The sequence below is a fragment of the Triticum aestivum genome, chromosome 3D (genome assembly GCF_018294505.1).
Source record: "Triticum aestivum cultivar Chinese Spring chromosome 3D, IWGSC CS RefSeq v2.1, whole genome shotgun sequence".
NCBI lineage: Eukaryota > Viridiplantae > Streptophyta > Magnoliopsida > Poales > Poaceae > Triticum > Triticum aestivum.
The window spans coordinates 574,932,380-574,957,221 of NC_057802.1; the positions used below are offsets into that span (position 1 = coordinate 574,932,380).

Sequence of the window (24,842 nt, forward strand, 5' to 3'; positions counted from 1 at the left end):
AGTCTATATATAGTCAACATAGCTAGTTGGGGCAAGCGAGCAGACGGATTCTTACACACATATAATCAGTTGCCTTCATCTCTGACTACAAGGTAGCAGAAACGAACGAGCTATGTATTATTCCATGCATTATTTGATTGTTTCATGGGGTGCAGTGTCTTAGAGAAATGAAATCAGGGCTGCACAACTGAGTGTTGTATTGCGTTCCTATTTTGTTCAGTTTTGTGCAGCTCAATTTGATCTCGACAATAGCTCTTTCAGTTACCTAAGTTTTTTAATATAATGATTAAAGAAACCTCCCATGAATGGTTTAACTGTGTTGATTTTCTCCATTGTTAAGTATCTCTGAAGGATCCGAGATTCAGTCTGTACCCTAGGAGGCTGTCCTGCACACCGCAGGTCAAAGATTTGGCTCATTTTCCAATCCATCAGCAAATGGGGTCAACATTTATTGCTTTTTGGGTCCTGTTATTTACCGGTTTCTACACCACAGTTGTGTCAAAGCTGCTTCCACCATATGAGAGTGAACTAGCTTCTATCTACCATCCAAAATGTTTGGTAAGGAATCTAAAGACAGAGCATATGACCATCAAATTGCTTCAATTTTCTCATCTGCGCCTGAACTATTATTACAGACTTCTTGCTTAGTTACCACAGACTATTCACGATATGTAAATATTTTTCCTGCATCCCTAGCAAGACTGAGTTATTGCAGTGTAAACTGAATCTAGTTTGAAGTTATTATCATTTACTTTTGCTTACCATATTACTTCCTACTGCGCTATTTAAAAATTTACTTCATGTGTTAAGGATCCAAATTTCTCAGCACAGGATCTCTCTAAACGCTATAGCACTGCTATATCTCTCTGTACGCTATAACGCCGCTATGTCAGTGCCTTTACTGACTCTAATTGGGTAGGGTGTTTAGATGACAGACGCTCCACCGGTGGCTTTGCAGTATTCTTTGGACATAATCAGAAATCATGATGGGCAAAGAAACATGATATTGTATCAAGGTCAAGTGCAGAAGCTGAATACAAGGCACTAGCAAATGCTATAACAAAGATTATTTTGGTTCGTCCATGTTTAAAGAGCGTGGTGTGAAACACACTCAGGCCCAACGTTTATGCTGTGATAACCTTCGTACTACGTACCTATCTACTAACCGAATGTTTCATGCAAGGACAAAACTCATCGAAATAGATTTCCATTTTGTCAGAGAAAGAGTTAAGTTAACTAATAGTTGGAAATTCATTTTGTGCGTTCAAGTGATCAGGTTGCAGATGGTTTCACAAAAGAATTGCCCACAAGAAGCTTTGTAAAATTTAACGTAATCACAACTCAACAAAGTTGTGATTAATTGAGTGTGTTAAACATCATTATGCGAATGTGACAAGAGAGGATGCGGTTGTGGATTCCAAGTCTCCTACCTAAGATAGACTAGGTTGTTAGAGTTTGTTCTTAACTCTATAACAGAATATCTTTCCCTAGTCTACCCTTGTTCCTCAAGTTGTAAATCCCAACTGTATGCATATCTAGGGAGTCGCGCCCTGGAGATATAACAAGAAGTTGTCATGCAGAGTTAGGGTACGATGTTTCCTCACAGTGATAACTTTGCCTATCAGCATTCCCTAAGCATGAATTTGTTCAAGCACGCTTGACGAATCACACACAAATTTTGCAAAAGAAGCGGATAATAGAGATCATACAGACAATTTACTTGCAAAATTTCCATACCCAATGATAGTCTTGAGAAATATTATGCAATGCACAAATTCTTCTGCATGTGCATGAACTATCTTTAGTTTATTAGCATATTAGTTGCCGACTTGCCAAATATATATCATCCTGGATAAGAAACACGAGGTTCTAGTTGTCTCTGAACCCTTGGAATGTATGTTTCCTAGGTGCTTTAGAGCTCGAGAATCAGCAATGCCATGGGAAAAGTTTGAATCGAATCCTCCAAAATTTGTTTCCAAATTCTGTTCCAACTTCTGAATGTTGGAAAACGGCTACGTCAGTACCTGCCTAACCGGTTCTCACGGCGGCTCCCTCCATCTCGCCACCACGCACGCATAGCTCGCGTTGGTTACGCACGTCGCCCCCGAGTGGCGCTCGTGCCCGTTGTAGTATCATCTGTATATAATGTACCCTTGTGAGATGAATGAATACACAGTGAACATTATCACTAAACAACTTGGTTATCAAAGCCTCTTTCCTAGAGCCATGAACACCGGCGACTCCTCCTCCTCTTCCGGCGATCTCGCGGGCACCACTCCCCTCTCCTCCGATCCAGCACTCACTTCCCACATACTCCTGCCCCAATTCCGATAACCACCTCGCCCGAGCTCATCGCTCCCGTCGCCACCGCTCCACCTGCCGCGACCTCCTCTGCCATGACTCTGCTTCCTCCCCCGGTTCTTCCCGATGTTGCGGCTTCCTCCTCCGCCGCCATCCCCTCCATCCACTCTCTCCACAACATCGGAAGCCTCATCACCTTCAAGCTGGACGTCCAGTCCGGCAGTTACTCCAAGTGGCGCGAGCTCTGGCGCTGCGTTCTCACCATGTACGCCGTCCAACACCACGTCACCCGCTACTCCAACCCCGACCAGCAGTCTCCCGCATGGCGCCATACTGATCTCACCCTTCTCCTGCTGCTCTACTCCACCATCACTGACGGCCTCTACGAGGTCATCCGCGGCGAGGCCAACACCGCCTTCGTCGCCTGGGACAAGCTCCGGGAGTTCTTCCTCATGAACCAGCCCGCTCAGGCGGTCCATCTCTCTGCCGAGTTTCGCGCCCTCACCCAAGGCGACCTGCGCATGGCGGAGTACTGCGCTCGCCTCAAGGCGTTGGCCAACGCCCTGGCGGACATCGAGGAGCCCGTCACCGACCGGACACTGACGTTGCAGCTGCTACGCGGGCTCTCCCACCGGTACCAGGTGATCGCCACTGTCTTGCCCATGCAGAACCCCTTCCCGTCGTTCAACCAGGCCCGCTCGCGGCTTCTACTCGAGGAGATCCAGCAGGACGCCCGTGATCGCTCCGACGGCTCCACCGCGCTCACCATCGGCCTCGGCGGCGGCGGTTCCTCATCCGGCGCCGGCTCCTCGACTGGCGACCGCGGCGACCGTGGCAAGGACCCGGAGGACGCGGGCGCGGCTGCGCGCGGCGGATCTTCACCTCGTGGGCGTGGCCAGGGGCGCGGTCGTGGCCGCGGCCAGGGGCGCTACAGCTCAAACGGCGGCCAAGCAGGCGGGCGCGGCCAGTGTCATCTGGCTCCGGGGGCCCAGACCCCCTGGATGGGGTACTTTGCCCCGTGGGGCGCGCCCTTCCACCACAGGGGCGTGTGCCGTGGCTTCCATCCAATGCCGCGGGCGTGCTCGGGCCGCATCCCGGCAACCCTGCGCATGCCTACCCCGTGGCCTACCCCAGCGCCGCGTCCTCCTCCACCAACCCACCTCCACCGACGTCGTGGGACCAGGCCGGCCTGCTCGCCGCCATGAACAACATGTCCCTCCAGCAGCAGGGCGGCAACGGCGACTGGCATTTCGACTCCGACGCCTCGTCACACGTCACCGGGAACCCAGGTAACCTTGACTCGTTTTGTTCTCCTTCAAAGCACTCTCCCTCTAGCATCATTGTCGGTGATGGCTCCCATCTGCCCATTCACGCTACCGGCTCGACCACACTCACCTCACGCCCCTTCTACCTTAACAACATTCTCTACTCTCCTCGCGTCGTCACTAATCTTATTTCTGTACGTCGTTTTTGCATTGATAATTCTGTTTCCATCGAATTTTATCCCTTTTCTTTTGTTGTGAAGGATCTAGCCACTCGGACCCCTCTCCTGACGAGCAGTAGCTACGGGCAGCTCTACACGTTCTCCGGCGGCGCCAACACCCACTCCGTTGCTCTCTCTGCGACCGCCGGCGACCTATGGCATAGAAGGCTTGGACACCCCAGTGCTGCCTCGCTGTCTCACTTGCAAAATAATTTTCTTCCCTCATGTAATAAACCTCTTCACCCACTTGGTTCGTGTGAAGCGTGTCAGTTAGGTCGACAGGCTAGACTACCCTTTCCAGATTCCATGTCATTTACTTCATTTCCCTTTCAACTAGTTCATTGCGATCTCTGGACCGCACCGGTTGCAAGCTTTTCTGGTTTCAAGTACTATTTGATTATAATGGATGATTTCACTCATTTCTCATGGACCTTCCCCTTGCTTCACACGTCTGATGCCGCTGCTTGCATTGAGCGCTTTTATACTTATGTACTCACGCAGTTCCGTGTTGTCATCCAGTGTTTGCAAATGTGATAATGGTGGGGAGTTCCTCAACGTTCGCCTTCGCACGTTCCTCTCTGACCGCGGCGCCGCTCTTCGTCTCTCCTGCCCCCACACTTCCCCCCAAAACGGCAAGGCCGAACGGCCGATACATTCCACCAATGACATACTTCACACCCTTCTTCTCCAAGCCAGCATGCCACCTGCCTTCTGGGTCGAAGCTCTCCACACTGCCACCCACCTTCTCAATGTCCGTCCCTCGCGTGCCATCAGCCACAACACCCCATACTACCTCCTGCACGGTGTCGATCCCAACTACTCTTCCCTACGTACATTTGGGTGCCTCTGTAACCCGAACACGTACGCCACCATGCCCCCACAAACTTGCGCCGCGCTCCGTCCGCTGCGTCCTTCTCGGCATGCCCCTGGAACACAAGGGGTATCGCTGCCTGGACCTCGCTTCCCGGCGTGTTATCACCTCCCGACACGTCGTCATCGACGAACTCACGTTCCCCTACGCCTCCTCCATGCATGGCCTCACCGACGCACGAGAGCCTCGCACCCCCGCCGCAGAAAATCCGGCGCCTAACCACCTGACGCCCTCGATCCGCCTCGGATCACCCGCCCGTCCCACCTCCGGACCCCGTGCGCCTGCACCCACATCCACCGGGGCCCAACCTGACCCCCCGACCCACCTCGCGCCTGCCAATCACACTCCCTCCCACATCCTTGGATCCGCCTCCACACTCGCCACCTCCCGGTCCCACCCCCACTCCCAGCGCATCTCCCTCGGGTCCTGCGCCCTCGCCCTGTTCCCCACCTACCGGCTCCGCCCCGGCCAATAGCAGCTCGTGCCAGCATGCAGACCCCTCCCCGCCCACGTCGCCTGTGCCCATGTCCCTCCCCCCCCCCCCCCGCGCCGTTCATGTTGCACCACCCAAGAACTTACACAACATGCGTACGCGGGCCAAATCCGGCTTTCTGCAGCCGCGCAAGCTCATGGCTGTCTCCATGGTGTCCCCTTCCATCTCCCCCATCCCTGCCAACTACAAACACGCTCTCCGGGATCCTAACTGGTACAATGCCATGCTTGAGGAATATAATGCTTTGGTGCAAAACAAAACATGGTCTTTGGTTTCTTGTCCCGCAGGTGTCCACTTGGTGTCGGGGAAATGGATCTTTCGTCACAAGCTACATCCGGACGGCTCCCTCGCTCGGTACAAGGCTCATTGGGTCTTGCGTGGTTTCACCCAGCAACCAGGGGTGGACTACGGCGAGACTTTCAGCCCGGTGGCCAAGCCGGCCACCATCCGCGTCATCCTGAGCGTGGCCGTCAGCAACAACTGAGCCATCAACCAGCTCGACGTCAAGAACGCGTTCCTCCATGGGACGCTTGCTGAGGACGTGTACAGCCAACAACCGGCCGGCTTCGTCGACACCGCACGCCCTATGGCCGTGTGCAAGCTCCACAAGGCGCTCTACGGCCTCAAGCAGGCGCCACGCGCTTGGTTTCATCGGTCCCGTCTTTCCTCTCCACCATGGGCTTCACTGCGTCGCGCTGTGACACATCGCCGTTCATTATTCGCCGTGGCTCGGGAGTCGCGTACCTCCTACTATATGTCGACGACATCATACTCACTGCCAGCTCCGCGCCGCTCCTCACCTCCATCACCACTGCGCTCACCACCGAGTTTTCCATGACCAATCTCGGCGCGTTACACCACTTCCTCGGTATCAATGTCCAGCGCAGTGCTCGCGGTCTCTTCCTGTCGCGCCTCCATGCTCAACTACAAACCCATCGCCACCCCTGCTGACACCAAGGCCAAGCTCTCCGCCACCTCCGGTGACCCCGCGCCGGACCCCTCTCTTTTCTGTAGCCTTGCCGGGGCGCTCCAGTACCTAATGCTCACGCGCCCAGACATCGCCTACGCCGTCCAGCAAGTATGCCTGGTCATGCACTTTCTGCGCACACCTCATGTCGCTCTGCTCAAGTGCAGTCTCCGCTATCTCCGAGGAACGATGCACCTCGGGCTTCATCTACGACCATCGACATCTTCTCAGCTCGTGGCATACACTGACGCCGACTGGGCCGGGTGTCCTAACACCGGCCGTTCGACATCCGGCTACCGCATGTACCTCGACGACAACCTTGTGTCCTGGTCGTCCAAACGGCAGGCCACGGTGTCCCGATCCAGCTCGGAAGCGGAGTACCGAGCTGTCGCCAACGCGGTTGCTGAATCGTGCTGGCTCCGGCAACTTCTTCAGGAGATCGGGCGCCCCCCCCCCCTCTCGCGCCACGGTCGTCTACTGCGACAACGTCTCTGCCACGTACCACTCCTCCAACCCGGTGCTAAATCAACGGACGAAGCACGTCGAGATCGACTTGCACTTCGTCCGCGACCGCGTGGCCTTCGGAGACGTCCGCGTACTTCATGTACCCTCCACGTCGCAGTTCGCCGATGTGTTCACAAAGGGGCTGCCTACCTGCGTTTTCCAGGAGTTCACTCAACGTCGTCGAGGACCCCGTTTCAGCTGCGGGGGGCTGTTGGAAAACGGCTACGTCAGTACCTGCCTGACCGGTTCTCACGGCGGCTCCCTCCATCTCGCCACCACTCATGCATAGCTCGCGTTGGTTACGCACGTCGCCCCCGAGTGGCGCTCGTGCCCGTTGTACTATCATCTGTATATAATGTACCCTTGTGAGATGAATGAATACACAGTGAACATTATCACTAAACAACTCTGAATCTGAGGCTCCTGCTAGACAATGATGAAATTCGTGATCAGTCGTTCATGGATGCTTGCTTTGCTTTGATCATTTGGTGCTTACTCAGTACTTGATTAAGCGCTTAATTAGCTAGTTCTTCAAGCACAGGATGCATCATCGCAGGAAAATAAACTAACCACCCGCGTGTGCAGAGTACTGAGCAAGGCTGTGAAACTGTTGCTAGCTAATTCAGTTACGTCTATCAGCATTTGACGCATGCCTGCCTGTCCTGATAAAATGCATAGTCCCCCGTAGCTGCCCCCTGCGAACTGACAGCCTTCACCATCCCTCCTGAAGGCCACTACCATTGGGTCCTTGGAGCCAAAGCTGTCAAAAGGGCGCTTGCATTCGAGAAGATGACACACCGGTGTGCGACGAGGTAGTTTGCCGCTCGACCTGGGCCCTCGGTGCTATGCCAACAACTCGGAGCCAGCAACTCTTCACAACCTCCCTCCTCGCGAATACTTGGCACGGGTATCCTCTTACATCCCATAATTTTTTTTTCAAAATGTTGTGTTTCCATATGTCTCCCAGTCATATTTCATAACGAATTGCATCAATCAAACTTATTGTTGATCTTCATTGATCCCTCGCTCAGGAGCCTCGACCTCGATCTTGTTTCTTTGCCTGCTAGTACTTTCTATCCTGATAACATAGCTAGAGGCTACAACGATACTACAGAAAGCAGTGCGTCCTTTATAAAGTCCGATCATGCTTACACCAATGGAAGTTGGTGAGCGTATTACATAAGTATACATTAATTTTTTGGCCAACTATTGGAGCCTGCTTTGTACTCAAGCTATAATTTTCCTGTCGGCTACACGTTGGTGCTCTGTAATATTGTCTCATCTTTCTCTAGCCTCGACACTCGACACCGATTTGCCAAGCTTGTGGGAGATGTTTGTTCAGATCCTGTACGTACTGAAAACCTGAACCATGCTTAGCAATATAGCCTCGCACATCATCTGAATTTGTGAAAGGAGCAACCTACTCGAATCTTGAGCGACACCACCTCCCATCCCTTGCAGTCACATGTGTTCTTCGAGATTGCAGAGGAATTGTCATCCATGTTGCAGTGGCATAATAGACTAATGCTATATTTCTTCATTGTAACCTCAGTTTTCCCTTTTAATACCTGCTAGGTTGGTTTAAATCTTATCTCTACGTCAATTAACTTCAATCTAAAATCAACATACCATGTAGCACAATAGAAAGCCTTGACATCATGGTGCTCCACATTTAATGTTTGACTGTGAGATATAGTGAACCCCAGCAGCCGGCCGGGGCCCCCTCCGTCACTCCACTCCTCGCTACCGCTGGTGGGGCTCACCGGGAAAGCCCGTGTAGAGCTAGCGGTCGTGGGGCTGACACCCTTTGCTTTGCTCGGGTCTCACTGCGCAGGGCTCGCAGGTTTCCTCAGTGCCCGGCTGCAGGGCGGTGCATGGCCGGCATCCCGTGGGCTAGAGGTACTGGCATGTGGTAACGGCTGATGCTGCTTCCTTCGTTCCTGCTACCAGCAGGACCGTGCCGGTGAAATTAGAGGCCCATTGCGAAACTCTAAACTAGGCCCTGCCTCATCACTATAGAAAATTAAAACAGGAGTAGCGTATATATCATAATGTCACAAAGCAAGGAATATATCAAGAATCATACCGATTAAAAAACCGGATGAATGTTTTCTAGTCTGAAATCAGGGTGGACACGGTCCGAGTCGGTCCGGTCCCTGACCGAGCCGTGCTTTGGACCGGCCGCGACCGGTCCGGACCGGACCGGACCGAAGTGCCCAGCGGGCCTGTTTCCCTGGACCGGACCCGCGAGGAGAAAGCTCGGTCAGGACCGAGGGATCGAGCGATGGAGGGGGAACGTGAGCTGCGTGTGTGCCTTGCGCCGGTCTGCGTTCGTCTGTGTCGTGCCCTGTCCTAAAGATCAACTACTCCGGCTGCTTGCTGCAGACGAAGAGGCAGTTCATCTATGGTAGCATCTCTGCCAACATCAAGCTCGTCCTGGAGAACTCCGCCGCCCGTCGGCACCGTTACCGTCAGCACATCGGCGCTTCCAGTTTCAGATTGCTAATCAGCTTGTACTGCAGGACGGCGTCAAGTAGGTGCTTTCAAGAGGTATGTACATCGGCGCTTCCAGTTTCAGATTGCTAATCAGCTTGTACTGCATGCAATTCTAACTGTATGTGCATCAATTAATTGCCAGATTCAGACATTGGGACAATCATGACGAGATCAACTTCCAGTTCATGGGGAACAAGACGGGGCACACCAACGTGTGTGTGTTCTCCAACGTGTTTGTCTGCACCAGAGGTGCCCTTGGAACGAACCCACGCGAACGAGAGATTGCTGAAGAAAAAAAAGGAAGATACAGGTGTTTTGCGCTGCACAAACTTCAGACCTTTTCTGTTCTATTAGTCAGACTAACAGAACGGGAAACAAGGCTTCGTGGCCCCTGACTTTGCGTCGTCGTGATCCACAACACTGGTGCCGTTCCACGAGCAGACCGACGAGGCGCGAGTCTGGCTCCAGGCAGTTAGACCCGCGAGCTAAACTAGCTAACAGAAGGAAAGTGTTCGAGCCTAACCTGACGAAAATCCAAAGTGCTAACTGAACTAACTGAAAACGTGACAGGAGCTTCGGATTTATTCAAGAGTGTTCGCCGACACGACGGGCAAAGAATGAGATACAGTTCGTGCCCTGCGTGCCTGCGTGCACAGGTTGCACTGCTTCATCACGTCAGTAAGGCCGGGACTTGACGACTGCGACAAAATTGATGGCGGCAGACGGCGGCCTTGGTCGGGGAAGAGAGGATGCGTGCGTCGTGTAGGCGGCGTTCTGGACCAATTCATCGCACATGCAGGAAGATGGGGATGCGGCGGTGCTCGGAGACGCGATGGTTCGCTCGGGGGTTGCCGGCCGTGACGATGAGGAACGACAACCGTGGTGACTGCGTTTTGTCGGTCCTCCTCGGGGGCTCGGTCAAAATCCGGACCGGACCGAGAGTTTGTCGGGCCTAATTGCTGAGCTCGGCCCTACCATTTTTTCTACCGGGCCAGGACCGTACGGTCCGGTCCATAACGGGCCACGAGCCGGGCCAGAAGCCCGCTCGTCACGTCCAGGCTGAGTCTGAAAAGACATGACTTAATCATGAAACATGTATAGAAAAGTTGAAAATAACAGAATTATCAACAAGCTATTGGCATAAGTAAAATTGCTAGATCCACTTGAAAAGAACTACTACAAAAGATGGGCGACTCCTCGGGCGAGCGGGCGACTCCACGGGCGAGCGGGTCGGCGGTCGCCGGGGCGCTGCCTTCGGCCTCTGCGCCACGTCCGCGCGTCGGTAGCCGCTTTTGGGCGTTGGCCGGATCAGATGAGGAGGATGCGGACGGCGACGGTGATGACCCGGCGGCCTCGCCGCCGACGCCGACCCCGTCCGACCTGGTTTGTGAGTTTTTCAATTCTGGCTATGACGAAGACGAGGTTGCCATGACGGTGGACAAGATCCTGCCTGTGGACGATCCGGCGAGGGTTGGGCTGCACGCGGGCGAGAGGAAGGAGATGGTCCGTCGCGTCGTTCACCGGAGATCGGCGGCGACGGCAATCAGACCATGGAAGGGTCCTATTCCGAAGGTTAGTCTACCTAATCTTACTCTTTTTGATTTGATTAAGCCAGATTCTTGGATTACGGTTCAGAGGAAGAAGAGAACTGGGCGCCGTGCAAATGATTCTCGGACGCCGGTGGCGGCCGCGGCGGTATCGCCGGCTGGGCGAGCGTCCGAGATCTCGCTGGTGCGGAAGCTTCGTTTGAATTCGCTCCTGGGCCGCGAGCTGGGTGTGCCTGGGGATGGGCCGGCTCTGGGTGAGCCGGGCCTGCGCGTTGTTGGGCCAGAGTTAGATGGGTATGAGGCCCAGTCAAACTCAATCAATACCTCGCTCCCTCCTGTCGTCCCATGCACGTTCGATCAACGAGTCCTTTCGTCGCGATCTAGGGTTTTCCGACGAGGGCGGTCGAGGTTCTGTGATCGTGGAGCGGGGCGGGCGCGGCGCATCCCCCCACTCCGGGCCATGGCTGGTCGTGGAGTTCCGGCGCCAACTGGCAAGACCTCCGCCACTGGTGGTGCAGGCCGCGGCGGAAACAGCCAGCCACAGGGGACCGGCCGCGGTGGGAACGGCCCGCCGCCGGGGTCTTGCCGCGGTGGGAATGGACCGCCGCTGGGAACTGGCCGCGGTGGGGATGCTCCGTTGCCGGGCGCTGGTGCCAGTGGCGCTGTTACTGCGGTGACTGGCTCTAGGTCGCCGGCACCGGCCGGGACTACTGGTACTGCCGCTGCCCGCCCGCCTTCTCCGGCACCTGCTTCCGCCGCGGGTAGGGGCGGTGCCATTCGTCCGCCTCGACCTGTTACTTTGGCGCCCGCGAGCCGGGGGGGGGGGGGGTGGTCCTAGTGCCCAGCGTCCGCCGGCGCCGACTGGATCCTTGCCAACTGCTGGGCGTGGTGGTTTGCGGCCTCCCAAGCCGGGCATTGCGGGGAGCGATGCCCCTCCTCCAAGACCTCCGGTGCCTGCTCCCGTGGGGCGGGGTGTTGCGCCGGCTGTGCCCAACGCCGCGCCACCGCCTCACTATGTTGCGAGACCGGCGCAGAAACACTCGGGTCCTTCGCCGACAAGTACTGGGCCGCCTAGAGGACAGTGGGGAGATGATGGTGTTGATGCTTACGGGGTTGGCCAGCACCGTGGATCATCGTCTACGGGAGGGGGACGTGGATATGCTTGGCAGAGTGATGGCTCTGCTGAAAGACCTTTCCTTGGTCCGGCGGGTGGTTTTGTCGAGGGGGCGACTGGCCCGAATAACCGGCATAGAGGTGGATTCCGTGGCTATCGTGGTGGCCGCGGTGGTGGACGTGGTCGGGCCCGCAAGCCGCCTCCGGTGACGGCCGTGGTTGAACAGCAGGTTTCGGACATGGCGGTGGATCCCGTGCGGTCGACTGAGTTGCCTAGCCAGGCTATGGAAGTTGTGACAGCTTTGGCCAACGTAGATGTCCCTGCAACTGGAGCCGCTAAGGAGGCTAGAGACAGGGATGAGTCTGAGAGGGCGTCCAAATGGGCGCGTAAGAAAGAAAAGATGATTTGTTATCGATGTGGTGAGAAGGGCCACTTTATTGCGGAGTGCATGGCGGAACTCTGTAACTCATGTGGTAAGATGGCTCATATCACGGGGGAATGCCCAGTTGTGCGTGATCAGGCTCCTGCTCTTATGATGTACGGAGTGTACTGTGCCGAGCTGACTTTCTTTGAGTCTCCGGCGGCGAGGGAGAATCTAGCTGAGACTCAAAGCTTGACGACGGGGCTTGTGAAAGCAACCCGCGAGTTGGTGTCTGAGGATCAAATAGTGCACAGACTTCAGCAACTGGTTCCAGGTGATTTTCAGTGGGAGCTCATCCCGATTGAGGACAATGTGTTTAGGGTTGAGTTTCCGACGGTGGACGACTTGCAGAGGTTGTTGAGTTTTGGGTTGTGCAAGGTGCCGGGTACTCAGTGCGTCCTGGAGTTTCACGAGTGGAGGAAGGTGGAGCCTAAGGGCAAACCGCTCACTCAGGTGTGGTTGCGGTTTTCAGGGGGCCCATCTGAGGCCTTGACAGATGCTCGAGTCGTGGCGAGCTTGGGTATGATGGTTGGTAAGACTGAGGATGTGGACATGGCTTTACTCGCTCTCATGGGGTGGCCCGTCTTTTAGTGGGTGTTTTGGACATCGACTTTGTCCCCGACATGGTTAACTGGTTTTACCGGGGAGAGGTGTTTCCGCTTGAGATTGAGTTCGAGGATTCGACGCTGTTTGCCGATGTGGTTTCCGGGGATGCTATGGATATGCACGAGGGGGATGATGATGCCGGTGCTCGTGGGGACCCGCATAATGAGGCGGGACAAGAGAGGGCTAATGGATCGAGTCCGGATGCTTAGTTGCCTGGTGATGGTTCTGGAGTAGAATCTCCCTCGGCCCCGGCGGTACCTATGTACACATTGCGGTTTGGATCTTTCGAGCCAGCCTCGGCTCCTCCCCGCCTATGGAGTGACAGGGTGGAGTCTGAGGATAGCTGTGAGTGTCTGCTCCCGCCGTTGGAGTTTGATGATGTGGCTAGCTCTTTGGAGGGTGGTTTGGTGGGGCCGCTCACGGTGACGTCCGTGGGAGAGGTTAGGGAGGTGGAGCCTCAAGTAGGCCAGCTTTCTCCTTATACTTCACTGGAGGTTCGGTATGGGGAAGGGACTTTGGGGCGGGTGGCCTCGACTTTTCCTTCTCGTAGTCTGGCGCCGGCGACAACAGTGACGAAGGCAATAGTAGATTGTGGGGGAGGCTGCACGGGTCAGGAGGACCTGGCCGTCTCTCCTGTGGTGACGTCGACCTTGGTGGGGTCGGCCAGCGCTGGGGAAGGGAGCCCGAGGCAGGCGGCCTCGGCTCATGCGTCCCCGGCCGTGGCTGGGACTCCCGAGCCAGCTGCAGCGTTGGGGGGGGGGGTTGGGGCAGGTGGCCCTGGCTACCCTTTCTTCACCGGCGGTCAGGAGGACCGCCACCCCTGCGTCGGCTGGGGGGAGGGAGGAGGGCACGGGCAGGCGGCCCCCGCCTACTCCTTCCCGTTCGTCCCTGTGGATGCGGTGCTAGGGAACCCGCAGCTTCCTCCTCCGGTATCCTCGGTGGATCCTCTGAGGGATTCAGCACGAGGTTTTACCAGGGAGGAGGTCGTTGCTTTTGGCGGGATCCCAGACCCCGTCTCGACGGGTAGACGGTTCAGCGCTCGCGTCCACGAGCTTCCGGAGGTGGATGATATGCAGCAGCGGTGCGCTATGAGGGCCGCCAAGCTTCAGGATGCTGCAAATGCTTCTGGTATGTCCGTCAACATATCTAACTCTTTATTGCATTTTTCTCATGAAGAGATTATTAATAATGCAAACCAATTAGGAGTTTCACTCGGAGTTACAGATAGTGAGATTTCTACTTCGGTGAACGACTTGTTAGATTTGGAGGCGGAGCGTGCCTTAGAAACTATTCGTAATATTGCAGCGGTTAAACCCATGAATGATAATGAGATTGATGCTTTAGGGGTTAGAGTGCTCAATAATCTGTGTGTCGACTTAGCACCATCCAATATTGAGTCTGAGGACGAAGATATGCCCTTAGAGAATGCAGTTGTTTGGTTCCGTTGAATCCGGTTATGAGGACCCGGAGCTTGGACCTAGTAGACCCAAGCGTAAGTGGAAGCGGAAAATTTACCCCGACTCTGCTGTTCGTCGGAGTGCTAGAATTCGGACTTCTAAATTTTTTTATGATGAGTGATGAAAGGAATCTTTTGGAATAGCAGAGGTCTGAGAGACTTGGCTAAAAGAAGGTTCCTTGCAGAGGCATCTCTGGAGCATCGCTTAGATTTTATTGCGCTATCGGAAACCGGTAGAGACAATTTTGCGCCACAGTTTCTTTCCTCTCTCGTGGGTGGTGTTGACTTTGATTGGCATTGCCTTCCTCCGCGTGGAAGATCGGGTGGTATCTTGCTGGGAGTGCGATGTGATTCGCTTGAAGTCCGGAGCGTAGTCATGGGTGACTTTGCGGTTAAGTTTCGAGTCAGGTCTAAGGTTGACGCTTTCGACTGGGCGCTGGTGGCGGTTTATGGTGCCGCACAGCCCGAGCTTAAACCGGTTTTTTTGGCGGATCTTGTTCGGATTTGTGGGTCTGAACAGCTGCCACTCTTAGTTGGGGGAGATTTCAACATCATTAGGAGGAGAGAGGAGAAGAATAATGATAATTTTGACGGCAGGTGGTCGTTCATGTTCAATACTATTATTGAAAGCTTGGATCTGAGGGAGATAGAGCTTTCTGTAGAAAGTTTACCTGGGCCAACTCACTACCCAACCCGACATACGAAAAGCTTGATCGCGTGCTAGCGAGTGTTGAGTGGGAACAGAAGTTCCCGCTAGTGACGGTTCAGGCTCTTTCTAGGGGTTTCTCCGATCACACTCCACTGTTCGTTGACTCAGGGGAGCCGAACCACGTGGGAAACAAAAACACCTTTTCTTTCGAGATGGCCTGGTTCGAACGCGAAGGGTTCCTAGACCTGATCGCTAGGGAATGGGCGAAAGGTGTAGGTGGTAGAACTGCGGTCGAGCGTTGGCAAAATAAGATCAGGAGCTTGAGAAGCTTTTTACGGGGTTGGGCTAAGCATCTTAGTGGGGTATATAAGATTGAGAAGGAAAGACTCCTCTCTCTTATACAGAATCTGGACGTCAAGGCCGAATCCACGATCTTGATGCCTGCTGAGCTCCAGGTTAAAACTGAAGCGGAGAAGAGGTTGAAAGAACTTCTCCGCGAAGAAGAGTTGAAGTGGGCTTTGCGAGCTAAGGTTCGCAAAGTGGTCCAAGGGGACGCGAATACTCAATTCTTCCATCTGATTGCTAATGGTAAGCACAGAAAGAAGAGAATTTTCCAACTTGAACAAGATGAGGGCACTATTTTAGGACAGGATAACCTAAAGACGTATATAACCGAGTATTACAGGCAGTTATTTGGACCTCCGGAGGATAATTGTGTCTCTCTTGAGGAGTCCAGAACTGAGGATGTGCCTCAACTTTCGGCTGCTGAAAATGATATTCTGGTTGCCCCATTTTCGGAGAAGGAGGTGTTTGATGCCATAACACAGTTGAAAAATAATAAAGCTCCTGGACCGGATGGATTTCCGGTGGAGTTCTACAAGAAGTGTTGGCATATTATTAAGGGGGACTTGTTACCTATGTTTCATGATCTGTTCTCTGGACAGCTTCAATTATTTCACTTGAATTTTGGAACTATCACATTGCTTCCTAAGAAGACGGATGCTGTGAGAATTGAGCAGTTCAGGCCGATCTGCCTTCTCAATGTTAGTTTTAAAATTTTCACCAAGGTCGGGACTAATAGGCTCACACAGATTGCACATTCTGTGGTGCAGCACTCCCAAACTGCGTTCATGCCGGACAGAAACATCCTCGAAGGGGTGGTAGTCCTTCATGAAACGCTCCATGAAATCCATTCCAAGAAGCTAGATGGCGTCATTTTTAAGGTGGATTTCGAGAAAGCGTATGATAAGGTTAAATGGCCATTTCTCCAACAGGCATTGCGTATGAAAGGCTTTGATGAAGCCTGGCGACGCCAGGTTGAATCATTTACGCAAAAAGGGAGTGTGGGAATTAAAGTGAATGACGATATTGGTCATTACTTCCAGACACATAAAGGCCTAAGACAAGGAGATCCGATGTCCCCTATCTTATTTAACATTGTGGTCGATATGTTAGCCATCTTGATAGGGAGGGCTAAGGAGAATGGTCAAGTGGGTGGTTTGGTACCTCATCTGGTTGATGGAGGTGTATCCATCCTTCAGTACGCTGATGATACAATCATCTTTATGGAGCATGACCTGACCAAGGCGAGAAATATGAAGCTGGTGTTATGTCTTTTCGAACAATTGACCGGATTAAAGATTAACTTTCATAAGAGCGAGTTGTTTTGCTTTGCTAGAGCCAAAGACGAACAGGAGGCTTATAGGCAATTGTTTGGGTGCGATTTGGGGGAGTTACCTTTCTCTTACCTAGGTATTCCAATCCACCATAGAAAGCTGACCAATAGAGAATGGAAATGCATCGAAGACCGGTTCGAGAAGAAACTGAGTTGCTGGAAGGGCAAGCTCATGTCATATGGAGGCCGATTAATTCTGATTAATTCGGTACTCACGAGTATGCCTATGTTTCTCTTATCGTTCTTTCAAGTCCCAGTTGGAGTTCGGAAAAGACTGGACTTTTATCGATCGCGTTTCTTTTGGCAGGGTGATGAGCTAAAAAGAAAATACAGACTTGCAAAATGGGATATCATCTGTAGACCGAAAGACCAAGGGGGTCTTGGTATTGAGAATCTCGAAGTTAAGAACAGATGCCTTCTTAGCAAGTGGCTGTGGAAGCTCTCTTCTGAGACTGAGGCCATGTGGGCCCAAATCCTTCGCAGCAAGTACCTTCAGACAAAGTCCTTGTCCCAGGTCACAGTCAGGCCGACTGACTCGCCTTTCTGGAAAGGCCTGATGAAAGTCAAACAATCTCTACTTAATAGGACAAAGGTTGTTATTGGCAACGGTGCCAGTACACGCTTCTCGGAGGATACTTGGCTCGGCGACACACCCCTGGCCATTCAATATCCGTCTTTGTATCGCATTGTTCAACGACAGGAGGTGGTCGTTGCTACGGTGTTTCAATCCATCCCCCTTAATATTCAGTTCAGACGGTCGTTAGTGGGCAATCGTTGGGAAGCTTGGCTCCATCTTGTTCGGAGACTAATGGATGTCCATCTTACTCAACAACCCGATGAATTACGCTGGAAGCTGACTAGGTCTGGAGTATTCACGGTTAAATCAATGTATATTGATGTAATTAATTCGAGCTCCATTCCTACCTCCAAACATGTTTGGACTGTCAAAGTTCCTTTGAAAATAAAAGTGTTTATGTGGTTTGTCCATAAACAGGTTATTTTAACCAAGGATAACTTGATTAAGCGTAATTGGACAGGACCTACGAGGTGTAGCTTCTGTGATCGGGATGAGACGATTAAGCATCTCTTTTTTGATTGCCCTTTTGCCAGAGTACTTTGGCGGACGGTTCACATTGCTTTTAATATTACTTCACCGAACTCCGTCACCACATTATTTGGGACATGGCTAACTGGGATTGAGCCTGAATTAGCTAGCATATTCGTGTTGGAGTTTGCGCTCTATTGTGGACTATCTGAACTTGCAGAAATGATTTGGTTTTTAACAGAACATCATGTATTCACTTTTTGCAGGTTATTTTCCGAGCCACGGCTGTGATCCGTTCATGGTCGCTACTCACTCCGACGGAGGCCAGGGAGCATTTGGTTACTGGATCTATCCGCTGGGAGATGGTAGCTCGGGATATCTTCAACCGGTTTGGATGGCGGTCATGTAATAGGATAGGCAATTAGTTTACCTATCTATCTTTAGCCAGCCGGTTGTGGCATATTATCTTGGCTAGTCTGTGTGTCTAGCCTTTTTAGCTCTGTGTGAGCTGTCTTCTGATTATTTTTCAGTTGAAGATTTGAAACCTTGTGGGAACCTTTTATTTTGTTAATAAGATGGCCGTATGCATCACTCTTGATGCAGAGGCCGGGGAGAACCCCCTTTTAAAAAAAAATTTGCTAGATGGAATACGATCTGCAAAACTCACGGATCGATGGCCGGCAGTTGATAGAAGCATCAAGTATGTTGGGAATAATCTTGTCCTGGGTACGTACTGGGTGTGTGCGTGCGTCGCGTGAGTCTCTTAGCAGGTTAGAACGTGCATGTAAGTTCATGCACATAGATTAGTAAGTTTGTTAGTGCATGCAGGTGAGCTGCGTGCGTAAATATAGAAAGACTGAGTTGGAGTTACTTGGCACGTGGCGTGCGTAGCGAAGGATTGGCTGGTAGTTGTTGTGTGCAGGTGATGGGCTCATACATGGCGAATTGACCAAGTAATGTGGATCGCAGCTAGTAGGTCGAGAATGGAGTTGGTGCTTCAGTAGGTGTGTGTTCCCTGGCCTATAAAACCATTGTACTCCTCAGTTACATTGTAACTTCTAGCCGAGAGGAAGAAATACAGAGGAGAAAAGGTCAGCATTTGTCGCTGCTGGGGGCGTCTGTTGCCCGGCGGGCATTAGTCGCCCGATAATCCATCGTGTCTCGTGGTCTTCTTTGATCGTCCCTCAATTGGTATCAAAGCTTGGTCGTCTTGGGAGTTGTACCCCTTGCCGGAGGTGGGCCAGCGGTGGCGGTGTTCGGCGCCAGCTGCGCGATGAAGTTCAGGGCCGTGTGTCGGCCTGCGGAGGTGCGCGGTACTGCGGCTGCCTTGGTGAGGCTGAGGTCTAGCTCCGTGACCGGGCGTGAAGTGATCAACGGCAAGTGTCGTCGCCGCAACCAGAGAAGGAAGTGATGTGTGTCGCCGGAGGAAGACGACAACACATGGCAAGCCAAGATTAGGGGGGAGATTGTTGGGAATAATCTTGTCCCCTGGATGCGTTCCGGGTGTGTGTCTGTTAGCCGGTTAGAACGTGCATGTATGTTCATGCATATAGATTAGTAAGACTGAGTCGGAGTTAGTGGCATCGTGGCGTGCGTAGCGCAAGGATCGGCTGGTAGTGTGCGGAGGAGGTGGGCTCGTGCATGGCGAAGTGACCGAGTAACGCGGATCGCAGCTAGTAGGTCAACATTGGAGTTGTTGCTCCAGTAGGTGTGTGTTCCTAGGCCTATAAAGGAATTGTACTCCTAAGTTGTAACATCGAACCGAGAGGAAGAAATACAGACGAGAGAAGGCCGGCGTTCGTTCCTGGGGACGCGACCTACTAGAAGAAAACAGAAGCCGTTCTTCATACTGGTTCATTCTTTTTCCTGTTTGTACTGGTTTTTTGTTTTTTACTCTTTATTTTTATTCGGTTTTCCCTGCTTTTTTCCTCCCCCCCCCCCCCCTTTATTGTTTTTGTTTGGTTTTCTTATTTTTCTTGTGTGTTTTTGGTTTTTCTTTGTTTCTTTCATTGTTTTTATCTTTTTTTCTTTTCTAAGTCATTTCCTTCTTTTATTCTTTGATTTTTTCTTATTTCTTTGTTTCAATGTTTTTTGTTCCTTTCATTTTTCTTCTTAGGTTCTGGTTTTGTTTTCACTCTTTATTTTGTTCTTTCTGAATTTGATTCTTAGGTTTTATTTTTCATTTCTATTTCCTTTTCTTTATTTTGTTTCTCGTTTGGTTCCATTATTTTTGGCTCTCTTTTCTTATTTTGTTTTTCATTCTACATTTTTTGTATATGTCGACAACATTTATCTAATACGTATTTAACATTTTTTCAATACAGACTCAACATTTGTCAAATACATGGTCAACAATTTTTCTATACACCTTTTTAACCTTTTTCAAATGCTTGATTAAAATATTTGAAATACAAGATTAACATTTTTCTAATACATGGTCAACATTTTATCTATACACACTTTTAAGAATTTCAAATACTTGATTAACAATTTTCAAATACAATATTAAAATTTTCTAGTACATGGTCAACATTTTTCCTATGCAGATTTATTTTTTTCTGAATGCTTGATTAACATTTTCTAAATGCATTTCAACATTTTTTGAACACGTGGTCAAGATTTTTCCTGTACACATTTAAAAGTTTCCAATTGCTTGATTAACATTTTTCAAATACATGTTGAACAATAGTTAAAATGCTTGATTAAATGTTTTTATGTACATGATCAAAATATTTTGATCATTTTTTAAAACAAGATCAATATTATTTCTGTACAGATTTGACATTTTTGAAATGCTTTGATCAACATTTTTTTCTAATGCTTTATTAACATTTTTATTTACATGATCAAAAAGAATTCACATTTTTTAATACATGGTCATAATTTGTTTCTATACACATTTAACATCTTTCAAACACTTGATGAACGTTTTTCATTTAGTTCTTCAAAAAATTCAAATGCTTGACTAAATTTTTTAAACACTTGATCAAAAAAAATTATATACATTTTTCGTACACATATAAATATTTGCTCTATAGACATTTAACATTTTTCAAAGATTGGTCAATTTTTTTAATATATATTTAAAATATTTTAAATTCTAAGCAAAAGTAAAAAAGTAAAACCAAAAAGAGGAAAGTATCGTTTCCCCCCCGAAATCCTCTCTAACGGATCAATTTCCCCCTCAACTCTAATACCGGTTCAATCAGCCCCTCAAATCTCTAAAACTAGATCAATTTCCCCCTAAAGTGGTTTTGTATTTGATTTTGAGTGGTTTTGTATTTGATTTTGAGTGGTTTTGATCCAGACCATGCACTTCTGTTTGCTATGACCGTGCACTTCGCGCCATAACAATTGGCTGGAGATGATCGCTTCAGTGCACCCAGCTCGCCTCCGCCTCCATGGCCACCAAGCTCGCGACTCGCCGTCTTCTTAGTATCCATCAAGCTGCCGCTAATGTACTACCGCTCCATGCGTACATCGACGCCGATGCTCCCCGAGAAGCCGCCTGCCGTTGTGTTGCTGCTCAGGTCCGAGTCCGACCGCCCGCTCGGGAAACACTCTGTGTGCCTCGCACCGCCCGGACCGGCGACCTACTTGGCCCCCGCAGGAGATGGAGCCGCGGAAGACGAGCTGCATCAGCACCGCCGACACGCGCATCCGGCCGCCAGCGATCACGTCCTGCTGCGCCAGGCCCGCGTCCTCTTCCTGCTCGCGAGCGGCGATGGTGTTCGAGGCGGCGACCACGCGGGGGGTCATTCTTGATGAGGGTCTCCAGCGTGTCGGGGCTGCTGGGCGGCGGCGAGATCTCGTCGGCTCCGAGCTCTGTCACAGGCTCTTGATGCGGAGACGGCTCGGGGCCCCGGTTCTGGCCGCGTCTCTTGCAGGTCTGCGCGGCTGCGTCCGCCCCGGTGCCGCGGCGCGCGGCGGCCACCAGGGTACTCGCCGAGGTCGAAGAAGCTCCAATTCTTGCACCGGCCGTGGGACCTGCTAATGGCCGATGTGGGCATCTTCTTCTTGTTCCCGGCCTGGCAGCTGGAGGTGAAGGAGGATGAGGATGAGCGGGTGGAGGCGTCACGTCGGTAGTCTAGTCAGCGAGAGGGCACTGTCTCAGTAAAAATCACTCAAAATCAAGTCCAAAACCACCTTAGGGGGAAATTGATCCGGTTTTAAACATTTGAGGGGCTGATTGATCCGGTATTAGAGTTGAGGGGGAAATTGGTCCATCATAGAGGATTACGGGGGGAAACGATACTTTCCTCAACAGAAAATGAAAACCCAGAACTTAATAGGAATTTCGAAGCCCCTGGAAATGGGGGGCCTGTTCTGTTGCACGGGCTGCATGCCCATGGGCCCGGGACTACCCGGTGTGCGTCTCGCGTCCGTGACTGGCTGGGTTGCACGCGGACCAGATCGAAAGGCAAGGATGCGGCGTGCGGCGCGGGATGCGTTGTTAGAGTTGTGTCGAATATTATTTTACAATTTAGGTTATAGTTGGACTTGGAGTCGTACAGTGTGTGGACAGGATATGGAGTCGTGTCCAAGTAGGACACTTGTATCCTAGGCGTCTCATATATAGTGGGGGTAGACATACGATGTAACCTATGCCAACATAATAGCACAGGCACGCGGGGGAGCCGGCCGCTGTGCCGGCGCCCGGGCGGCCGGGGTGCGGTATTGTAGCGGCGTCATGGGGAGGAGCGCCCGTAATCATGCCCCGGGGATGTAGCCATGATGGTGAACCTCGTTAACAAATCTCGGTGTCGTGCTTGTGTGATTGCTTGGTCCTCGATAGATCGACAGAGCACCTCGGATTTATTCTAACAAGTGGTATTAGAGCCCAGGTGCCCAGAAAAATCTCGGTGGACTCACGGATGGTCGGTCATGGTTGGTGGGCTGGAATCGCTGGTGTTAGCGGGCCGATGGGTGACCGATGTGTGAGGAGGAGATTGTTGGGTTTAGTCCCACATCGATTGTGGGGGGGAGACATAACACAATTTATAAGGGCGTGAGTATCCCCTCCTAACAGGCTAGTCTTTTGGGGGACAGGGCCCAAGGCCTGTCATAAGTCAGTGTTGCTCTCGGTTGGGCCTGGTTGACGCATGTGGGTCGGAAACGTTAGTGCTAGCGGACCCGGGATTGCGTAACAATTGGTATCAGAGCAAGGTTCGAAGAGGTTGCGGATTGTTGATCTAGAGGTAGTCGTGATTATGATTGCGTAACAATTGGTATCAGAGCAAGGTTCGAAGAGGTTGCGGATTGTTGATCTAGAGGAAGTCGTGATTATGGAAAAGGTCGATGACAGGCGGCGGGATTGGGCGGCAGCGGATGTTGCAGGCAGTTTTAATGTGGCGGAGAAGTCTCGGCTAGTATAGCAACAGCGGCACGAATAGGAAGCAATCGGTAACAAGCAGCAGTAGATCGATGACGCGGCGGCGATCCAGTCATCGAAGGAGCACTGTGATTTGGGCGGCGTGATACAACGTGCGGCAGCCGGACTCAAGCAGCGGCAGCGAAGCAAGTCGTTGGTGCAGGTCTTTTGTGGGCAGATTGGATCGATCCAGATCGATGGAAGCAGCGGCAGCATAGTCACGCAAGGCAGGCGGTGGCAGATCGATTTCAATCGGGAGCAGAGGCGCCGGCAAGGTTCAAAGTCCACGTGTGGGTGCTGGTGGGCCAGAAGCGCAGCGAGGTCGAGCGGAGTCTGCGGGCCACAGGACGGGCGTGATTCACTTCGGCAGACAGCATACGTAGTAGCAGGCAGACGAGCGGAGCTAGGCCAGCGGCAACTTCAGTTGGCGAGCGTAGCAGGCAGTGCTCCCGTGAGTAGCAAGCATACGAGGCTGGGTCAAGTTGAAGAACTGCCCGCGGATGAGCAGGCTGGGTGCTTGTACATACGCGAGATTTGTTGGATGAAAAAAAGGAAGCTAGGCAACAGGCTGAAGCTACTCATCGGGAGGAAGAGATAGGAAGCCTAATGGACCTACAGCCTACAGGAGCACATGGTGGGGTTGGAGATTTTGGATCTTTTGATCTTCACGGTTTAGTGCACGCAGGGAGGCTTATGTGGTGGATTTTTTGGCATTATTTCTTCGTACACATGATGTGTATTGGGATGATAGCGTGAGGATTTGTGGTGCGCGTGGCGAGGATGGCGACGTGCGTATAAGGCTTGGAGGAGTCTGGAGCGCGCCGTGACAGGATCATGCAAACACAGGGCGTCAATCAATGCATAGATGTGCGGGGCGGAGACGACGCAGGATGGAGCATGGTTGCAGTCAAACATACATGGCTGGGTCGGACTGGACTGTCTGACGGATCGACGGGGATGTCGGTCAAAGCAGAAGACGGCGGTGATTTCAGCAACGACGACATGGGAGCGTGATGCTGATGGTGGCCGACTTCTAGGGCGTGGAAACACGTGGTTCAGGCTTGAGGGCTTGTGCGGCTTCGACAGACTATTGCGCAGGGTTGATTCAAGACGGTGCACATGAGAGCTTGGAGTCGACAGGGCGCGGGAGGGTGGCACGTACAACCACCATGGAGTCATGTTGAAGGTGGAGCTGGAGTCTGACGGATGACTACACTCTGTGCTGATGGAGGGGCTACTGCGTAAGTTAACGGAGAGTCGAAGCCTATTTCAGCGGGTAAAGCGAGAGACACGTGGATCGGACTGGGCATAAGTGGTCTGATGGAGGCGTGATACTCGGCATCGGTCGGTGATGATCGATGGTTCTCTGCAGTGGGAGTTGAGACAGTGGGGGCTAGCTACCCGAGACACTCGACCAGGACAGCAGAGGCTCGACGCGGTGATAGCGGCGAGGCGTGCGGTAAGCACGGGACACAGCGACAGGCCAGGGCACCGGTGTTCAGATATGTTGTTAGACAAAGTGTGCAGGGGGTGCTGAGGCAGTGTTGACGAGTACCAGATTCAAGTTGGTGACTAGGTCTATCGGTGCCAGTTGATGGACAGGAGTTGACCATGGAGAATCTGAGAAAGTGGCGGAAAGTCTGAAATTGTCAAAAGCTGGGAGAGTACATGGCCGTATATTCTGTGGTGTTCAGTTCACATTGCAAAGTGCGGAAGACAAGTACAGAAGGAGGCAGAGTGCTATAGCTATGGGACATGTCAAAGACTATCCGGGAAAAAGGATGAGACAACTGTGAATTTGACTCAGGGTGACACACGGTGAAATTCCTTCAAGTTTCAAATA

The 24,842-nt window shown here is 51.9% G+C and overlaps 2 pseudogenes; one reads left to right on the plus strand and one right to left on the minus strand.

The window, feature by feature from the left end:
* The first annotated feature begins 13,063 nt into the window (after positions 1-13,063).
* LOC123076556 (uncharacterized) lies at positions 13,064-18,101 on the plus strand (annotated as a pseudogene).
* A 2,754-nt stretch (positions 18,102-20,855) lies between these two features.
* Positions 20,856-21,701, minus strand: LOC123076557 (protein SOSEKI 5-like; annotated as a pseudogene).
* Positions 21,702-24,842: the final 3,141 nt, after the last annotated feature.